At 32.8% G+C, this 9,732-nt stretch overlaps 1 protein-coding gene across 3 annotated transcripts in view; it reads right to left on the reverse strand.

Annotated features, from left to right (window-relative positions):
- Positions 1 to 8,620: 8,620 nt before the first annotated feature.
- Positions 8,621 to 9,732, reverse strand: part of GRIA2 (glutamate ionotropic receptor AMPA type subunit 2) — a 160,988-nt gene continuing 159,876 nt past the window's right edge. For all 3 annotated transcript variants that reach the window (XM_040471615.1, XM_040471613.1, XM_040471606.1), the window contains one exon: positions 8,621 to 9,732. This exon is cut by the window's right edge and continues 1,538 nt beyond it. The gene's annotated coding sequence lies outside the window, so the exon portion shown is untranslated.

Genomic DNA, 9,732 nt, shown 5'->3' on the forward strand with positions numbered 1-9,732 from the left:
CGGTGGAGGGTAGAAAGAGTGTGCTGATGCTCGTAAGCGAGAGGGAGATCATTCTAGTCTATCTGCCTTAGTGTGTTATAATCCAGGCTTATCTGTCATTTTCCTTCTTGCAAGATTTGCACCAATTCCTCTGCCTGAAATGCTCTTCATGCAACATACTCTCTCCTTTGCCCAGAACTCCCACTTGTCCTGTAAGTCTCAGCTCAGATGTCATTTTTCCTTAGGAGGCCTGCCAGAGCCCACTCAAACTACATTAGGCCCGTCTTGTCCCCATGGTACATTCTTCTTCATAACACAGCTGGTCTGGTGACTACTTGCGCAAAATCTCTCTTATTGGTCACACAAAAAGGGCAAGGACTCCTCTAAAGGGCAAGGACTCTGTTAACCATCAGAGTATAATACAAATGCCTCTCACATGAGTGGATGCTCAATACATGTTTGTTGGGTGAGTTATCAAGTAATTGTAATCCACATCTCTGAATAGTTAGGAATATAAAAAGGAGACAGCAGAGGGATGAAACATATGTAGGGGGCAAGTAAAGAAATTTAAAGAACATCTTGAACAGTTGGCTTTTTCATAGAAGACGGGTGAAACATAACTGCTAAAAGTGCCATGTATTATCGTATGGTATAGAGCCTGTCATATAACACATGTTCAATACTCATTGAGTAAATAAATGTATAATTAAACAAATGCATATATAGTTAACATGAGCCCTCTGGGACTCGGATATAAGACATTCTAGATGTGATTATAACACAAGGAACAACACTTAACTGTTAATATGAAATGGATTATAATTTCAGGAATGAAAACATAAAAGATTGTTGGGGGATCTTTTTTTTTCTGTTGCATTTACAGTTATTCAAAATGCCTTGGTTCGTATTTATATCTGTTCATAGATATGAATTGTGAGGGGGGAAAGAGTGACTTGAAAAGAGTTTCTCCTACATTTACAAAAACGGTGAAAATATTACGTTTTTTTTTTTTTTTCTATGTGTAAAGAGATTCACATTTACCTAAGTAACCTAAGGGCCAAATGTAACCAAAAAGTGAGTTACTGGAGAAAGGAACAATTTTCATTGGAAAGATAAAGTCAGTTTTGAATCTGTTCAGACCAAAATGCCTATGGGAATTTCTAGCTCTAGTGGAGGCTGGGGCAAGTTATAGAATCTCTTTTTACCCTATATAATAGTATCAGACTCATATTATTCTTGTATTAAAAGCATAGTTGTACGTAAAATGTTTAAAACAGTGACCGGCAACTGATATTCAAAGGATATCAGTCATTACTTTAACAACAGTAGTGATATTAGTACTAAAGAGTCTACTAGAAAGTGGAATACATAGGCCTAGAACTGAGGAAAGAGATCAGGGTTATCCACACACATTTGGGAAAACTCAGTACAGAGGTAATGATCAAATCTATAATGAAAAAAAAAAGGGTTTCCTAGAGAGAGAGAGAGAATCATTTGAGAAGAGTTGAGATAGAAGGGAAAACGTTGTAGATAGTAAGGGCTTATTCAGCGAAGGAGCTAAGAAGAAATTGAAACAGTGCGGTCCTTTGTAAAAAGAAGCCATTATAAAGACTGCTAATCAAAATACATTTCTATTGAGTTAGAAGATAGTCTCAGGACTGGTCATAAAATATGACTTAAAATAAAACATTGTATAAAAACAATGCATGTAAAAAAGTTTCTTTGGAGAAGGGGATGATTTATGTTGAACTCTGCCTCCATTTTCTTAGCAATTCTGCTCTGACTCCAAGTTCAGCAGACCAAAAGCTAATGTGATGTACCCTCTCTGGATGACAGTTTAGGAATTCTGTATTACTACTGGAGTGTATCTGTCAGGGATCTCTAGCCTGACTTATTATAGTACTTTTTCTGACTACGCAAACCATTATCCCATGGGGACTGCACTATGTACCCTTTTCTCCACATCATTATATATCCAGTGATGTTTGAGTACTCAATATGCATCTAAGCTCTGGATATTTGTCCGGCTGTTTGGTGAGTCTAACCCTTGATTATTTTTTTTTCTATTAATTCATTTAAAAAAATTTTTTTAGAATACATTTTTGGTCACTTCGCATCATATTGTGACCTGGATGTTCCCATGTGAGGCGCTAATTCTGAAACCATCATGCTCTGATACAAAACCTGTTTCTACCTCTTACCAGCTACATGACTTTGAATTATCTGACCTCTCTGTCTTTGTGCCTCAGATTCCTTATTTGTAAAACGAGGGTTATGACGTAGTATGCACTGCGTTGTATGATGCCTTGCACATAATATGTGTGTTGTGAGTATAAACTATCATTATTTTGAAGAGGTATTAAGTACTCAAGGAGGAATAAGACATATTTATTTCCTGCCTTCAGGAAGGTCACACATAATAATGGAAGTAAATCTTTAAACAAATCACTGAAAATATAGCATCATTGCTGTACCAGAGCGATGCTTACTAGGTACAGCATTTGAACACACAGAGTACTTTTGTGGAAAAGTACTTTTCCAGCTTTTGTGGAAGCTCCACGCTCGGTGTTTCAAGAAAGGACATTTTTCACATGCTACTTGAGAGGTTACTAGGCTTATGCCAAATTATGTATTTTCGTAGAATCGTATTAGTAAGAAAGGAGAACTAAAAAGGCAGTCATTACATGGATGCTTGTGAATGAGAGGTGGCCGATTGAATAGGGTACACTATGGAAAATGAAGATGAAACAGAAAAAGTGAAAATAGTAAATCATGGTTGTGTTCAGGCACAAAAATAAATGTTATGCCTTAAAATGTTTTCTTGTTTTGGCATTGTATTGGGAAAGGCAGCATGTTAACAGGCACAATGTGATAATGTGTGAATAATGAATGTAAACCTGAGAATCAAACAGGAAAATGGTTTGAAATTTACACACTGCCATAAAGTAATACTAAATTTTTGTATACAGAAGTTTCGTATAAACTACAAACCCAGATATTAGTATTTTATAATCGAAGAGCTAAAAAAATCACTATAAACATATTTAAATAAACATTAAAATGTATATTGGACATTATATGCTCAAATCTATGATTTTAACCACTGTAAATTTTTACTCGCAAAATGTTTTCACACTTTCTGGAAGCAAGGTAATATGTAATAATGGCAAGTTTTGTTTGCATTTATAATTCCACCTTTTCCAAAAATGATCTTAGGTTAGGACAGCCAATAAGCAAAGATGGGCATGTATATTTCTTTACCAATTGTTAGACTAGATGATTATGTTTTTCTTATAAATATTTAAGACATCAGGAAAAATAAATGTAAGTGTTTACTTTAAATAACATGTATAATAACATTTCAAGTTGTATTTTAATTGTCATTCTGGACCTCCGGCCAGTTTTATGCCATCTATCCCAATCAGAGTATGAAAAGTTTCTGGATATAAATTCAACACAAAAGTGCATCCTAATTCAAAAGTTACACCATTAATTATGGGGGAAAAATGTCTTTCTTCTCAGAGCACTCCAACTCTTCTGGTACATACGTGTTAGAGAACTAAAGAGATCCCATCTGGCAAAAGAAGTGGGGGCGGGGGGAGGAGGTAGGGGTGGAATCAGGAATCCACCCTGGCTATAATCCTGACTTATCCTTTCCCAGCTATATACAGTTGAGCAATGACTTAAACTTTTTATGCCTGGAAGATAATTGTGACACTGAAAATTATATTGGTAACCAATTATCCTTTGATGTTGGAAACAGTTATTCAGATAGCTGGGATATACACTTTTTCCTACCTCCAGAAAACCATTTCCAGATACTGAGGCACAATTTTATTGCCCATATATTGTTGTTGTTGTATTGTGTTTTGATGAAAATGCTAAAGGTGACACCGTGTAAATGTGACTCCAACTTCTTTCCTGTGTGGAGATGATTTGACAGCTAATTATGAAGTACAAATCTTGGAAACTCACTTTTGAAGAATTAAATACTTTCTGATGCCTTTCATATAAAAATATTTTAAGGTCTAATTTTGTGCTTGAGTTTAGTTACCTTTGATTCTTATATGTCTTACCTAAATAGTTGCTTAATTTTTTAAAACCCCTTTAAAAGCTTTATAATAATTTACTCGAATTCATTTAACATTTTTTGAGTCAAAAAACTCAGAAGGAATGTCAACAATGTTACAAATAATTAGCAGAATAAGTGCTACAGAGGATGTCGAATCTTTTTAATACACACGTGAACATACATACGCACAGAAACATAAACAACATTAAATAAAAATGAACAGAGACATGTTTATCTCTTTAACACAAATAGCTGACAAGATAATGCACATAAAACAGACTTGAAAGGCTTTAAGATACAGACTAAATATAGTTATAAATCTGGAATGCATTTTAATTTAAAATGAATCCCAAATAAAGATGACAGCTTCACACTGCTTACCCATATTAACCCTCACTGAGAACTAAGGCACATATTTGCAAGAAGACTATGTAAAGACAGATATGTGGTCTATGATTTCAGAATCACGTACAATTAACTGTTACATATGATTGTAACTCATGACTTAGACTTCAGTATAATTGTCCTCTGATCAGCTGAGATAACAAGCCAAATCAAACTTAATTTGGGGAGGGAGGGAAACACTACAGATATCCATTTTCGTACGTATTTTAAGAACCTTGTAAATCATTTTTATGAGTCTGTTTCCTTTTAAATCTGTAAATATTTACACAAAAGTGTTTTTAGATATGGTTCAAATATATCAATAGTGTATAATTATAATAAGCACAGGATTTTTTTTTCTAGTGCAAATTTCTTGACCGTAGAATTTTGGGGGTAAAATGTGATTTTTACATAAAAAAGCTCTAAATTACATTATAATGAATCAAAAAAAGAAGGAAATGGAAAATATGCCCAGGTTAACCTATAATTGATTTTAGTTTTGATTCTTACCAAATGGACTTTCTTACCTATAAATATTGGCCATATAATGGATGATAATTAAAATAGCACGGCTATGATGTATACATTCTTAAATGTAAAATATACTTTTCTTTGGTTTAGGAAACACAACAAAAGTACAAATTCCTTCAAAATGCTTTCCATATGAAATAAAATATCCTCATTTAATTTAGGTGTGATTTAATGTGAATGTTTAAATAAAATTTTATATATAAAAAAGAGTGACTTTCATTTAAAAAAATTCCATGAATGAATTCTCAATTGGCAGGCTCATAGTTAAGAAATCACCAGCTTGTTTTAAAAATATTTTTTCTTTAATTTTTGTTGTAGTTTGAATGTAAGATACTGTTTAGCTGCTGACCAAAATATGTTGAGTGATATTTGAATTAAATTCTTATCCAAATAAATAGATTCTAGACACGTAAGCTATGCAGATGGCAACAATTTAAAATTACCAAACTGTGCAGTTTGTTAATGGATTTAATTTGACTCTTTGAAAATACAGATAGAGATACTGATTAGATGCCAAATAAATTTACAGACAAGCACAATTTACACAATCTCAGATTTTTTTGAGAGAGAGAAAAATATGTGTCCATATTTACAGAAGTTGTTGATGAATGTTATCAAATATGTGCTCTTAATTAAAGTTTGAATGCCTTGAATTAAAAATTGTTGGGACAGAAATATATAACTCTTAAATGTCACAGAGTTATCCATATACTCACAATAGCATTTCTAAGTGAGTGGGATTAAAGAATTTCATGCTTTAAAGAAAATATAATACTTAATCCTCAGAATAGAGGTTTCAATTTTAGCCCTTACCTTAAGTTTATATTTATTCAAGATACATTCAATAAATGTTTTTTTAGATAGAATAAATGAGCAACTGAATGGATGAAAAGGCACAACACTGCTTTTCTAATATTTTGAGATGAGGAACCAAATTTGAAACTAAATGTCAAAAACTGTTTCTGCATTAAGAGGCACTCCAATGCACACAACATTTTTTAAAGATGACACAATTTTCATTATGTTTTAAATAATCCTATTAAGTTTCCTTGTATCATTGCCATGAGATAGTCCTAGTATCCATATACTCCAGTTGAGAAGACAGAGACAAAGGGAGGCGTGAAACAAGGAGAGATAAAGCTAGAATCCTGGTTTTGACTCCCTCCCAAGTGCTTAATCCACTCCCCCACATTCCAATTTACAATAAAATGAAATTGGCACATTAACCTGAAAGGAAAAAAAAAAGAAAGAAAAATGACCAAATTCATTCAGTGAATTCAGGCATATCCAATGAAGTAACAGTGAGTTTATGCTTATCTGAAAAGGAATTTGGTTCTGAAATAGCAAAGTTGACTTATACCTAGTGGGGAAAAAAGGCAATTAAAGAATAGTCTGGAAGCGCTTGAGAGTGGAATTAAAATACAGAATTGGCTTGTGCTCATTGTGAAGTGACTTTAAAAAGAGATTCTGATGAGCAAACATATTAAAAATAGAGCTCTCACTCTTCCTGCTCCATCGAAGAGCCTCCCACTTCCTACAGAAATTCTATAAATTGTGCAGCTCTTTAAGTACATGGAGGAATAGAACACATTCGCAATTATTGGGTAGAATATGTGAGTCATGCAGAAATAGAGCTTAGCAGGAAATTTTTATTTCATTGGACAAATTCTTAGTTATTTATTACAGTTATTAAGAAGACTCTGAAACTGTCAGACCTGTCTTTGATAAAATGAACTGTGTTCCAAGTGCCCTCCAAACAAAATCTCTCATGAAAGACCAGAAATAGATGGGATACCATGGAGAAAAAGCAAAAGGCAAGATGAATGAAACTAAACAACGAGATACCATTTGAAGTATAATATATGAAAAATGGCAGTTGTACTTAAGGGCAGGAAGAGAATGTAAAATGGTAAAGCAAGAAGGAAATGAATATAGACAGGATATAAAATGCATACACAAATTCTTATGATCCAGATTTACTCCAGGCACTTCCCCGCTCGCACTGGATATGAGGTCATTTGTGTTCATTTCTGTGCTTGAATATCATATTTATATAAATATGTTTGAACCTTCACGTACTTAGAGTGCCATTCACTATGAGCTGTTGTTATTTTAAAACATAGAAATACAGAAGGTATTATTTATTGATAGAACCTATTCTAATTTCTAGTGTCATAATCTAGCAAAGCAATACATTAAGAGAATGAACCCCTTTTTTTAAACAAAATTTGATACAATTTTCACAAACCTTCTAAAATATCCCCTGATTTCCATTAAGAACATCATGATGATTCATTTATACTTACCCATCTTTCATGTTGGTGATTAAAAAAAAACAAATCAGTTTTAAAATTATTCTACTTTTAAATATATATTTGCCTCATTCTTCTATTTCCTTTAATAAGCTTATTTTGAGTTCATGTAAAATTTGTGAAACCTAACAAACTCCAGAGTTCATGGATAAACCACAAATTACCAACTAAAATTGATAATACAGAGAATTTATGCAACTAATTCAATCAAAACACCTACTTATTTCATTCAAATTAGAGGTAAATGGAATATTTGTCTGAATTACACTTCATTTTACAAAACAGACCAGAGGCTCCCAAAATGCAATAGATAATAAAATTCTACCCAGATGCAAACAGGTTTACCCAGAGATACACTTCAAGGTACAAGCGATTCTTGACTTACTTGTTTAAATTTACTAGATCCCTAACTCTTGAATGTGATGAGATAGGGGACAGAAAGAAGGGGAGAAAACACATTGTATTCTATTCTAATTAGTTTCAATAAGTGTTCTTCTTTAATGGTATTGTCAAAGTGTTGTACTGAAATGATCCTGTAGGGTTATTACATTGTTAACGCTTCTCTGCATTTGCTTAACTTACTACCATGACCACTAAAATATTTAGGGTATCTGCAGAGTGGAAAGTAAAGACGACTGTATTTTTAAGCAGATGCATTTGCATACTCATCCATTAAACATTAAAGACATTAAAACCCACAAAGTTTCTAAAAGGCATTTTAATGTGCAATTTTGAGGAACTAAAATGTCTTAATAATTTTATAATTTACCTACAAGGGACTGCCTAAATACTAAAATGATCACCTTTGTAAAAAGACCTAATCAGAACTGTGAGAGTTTTAGTTTCTCATTCGTATTCTCCGAAAAACAGTAAATGAGCAAGCACACTTTCTGCAGCCTGGAAGCCTGGAAATGTGTTACCTTGTGGAATATTTAAAGCAAGTTACCAATTCTGGCTCTTTCATATGACTATAAAAGCAACCGAGCTCACAACACACCGTGCAATGGCGGATGATAGCAACGTATGGCATTATACCTACCATAAAATGAGAAATGTAATTGATTCACTCATATTTCTACATATGCCCAAAGCATTTAATGACTGTAGATTTGGAATACTGACAATGTTAATCATTTTAGTTAAAAAAAACAGGTTATTTCTACTCGGTTCCATTTGTACTTAGTTGACGTGTGAACTGAGCAAAGGTGTCCTTGTTCAATAGAAATAGCCAAGTTTGGGAATACACTTAGATATATATATATATATTTTTTTTTTGATTTCTCAGTATTATTAGTTTGAAGAACTATGAGGTTAAATAAATAAATAAATAAATAAATAAAGATCTTTGCCTTTTGTAAGAACATGTTTTATGTATGATTGAAGTTTTTACAACACTCCGAAAAAGCCATCCGATGTTAGATTTAAAAATAAAATCAAAAGCATTTTCTGACATAGTACACATGAAAAATTGGAAATTCCAATATCTTCAATAGAAGTTGTAGAAAGTGTATGTCTCCTTGGAGTCTGACACCCACTTAACACAGCAGAAAATAAGGTACTATACTGTAAACAAAAAGTACAGTAAAGGACAGTTGGAAATTTACATAAGAATAGTTCATAAACATTTTGGTCTTTCCATAACAGGTTTTATATAAAATGAATAAAAAAACCTTTAGACAGCTGTCATCACTCTTGTTTGACCACTTTTCACTTATATGCACACGGACATATTTATATAGCAATATATTGATGCACCGTTACACGGATATTAAACTATGATTACTGCTTTGTAACTGAGATGTGCATTATCCAATCAACATTATCCATAGTTGAAATACTCTTACATTATGTATTCTTGTCATGTTGGATCTAGAAAAACATGAAAATATAACTTTACATTATTTCAATTATTTACATTAGTTCAAGCTTGACAGAGAAAAATTGATAAGCTACAATTTTTAGAAGAGTAGGCCCAGAGGTACAATAAATAGCATTGATTGTATAGAGTCATCTTTTTCATTTTTAAAAACTCATTTTAGGTACAATATGGAAACAATTAGTCTGCAATTTGGTCATTCTAGCACGTATTAGTAAAACTTAAAATGCACCTCCAACATTCCTGATGAGGAGAAATGCACAAAAATATCGTACTCTCTATGGATTTGTGATCAGGGATGACTAAATTTGGTGAAGAACATCATGATACCACATGCCCCCACGTTCCATGGTAGGGGCTGTTGTTTAATCCTACATCATCTTTCCCTTCTGTGGAACATAATCAATAAAAATGTTTTCAAGGCACTTAGTAAGATACCAAGTGCTACACAAAGGCTTACTTGCAGAAATAAGTAATTATTTTAATAAAAAAATATTAAAAATAACTATTGGATGGTAACAATTGTTTAAAACCCTAAATTAATTTTATTGGGAGGGGGGAGCTTTAATAGAAACAAA

Source organism: Herpailurus yagouaroundi, unplaced genomic scaffold (assembly GCF_014898765.1).
Source record: "Herpailurus yagouaroundi ecotype Mexico unplaced genomic scaffold, PumYag 28, whole genome shotgun sequence".
NCBI lineage: Eukaryota > Metazoa > Chordata > Mammalia > Carnivora > Felidae > Herpailurus > Herpailurus yagouaroundi.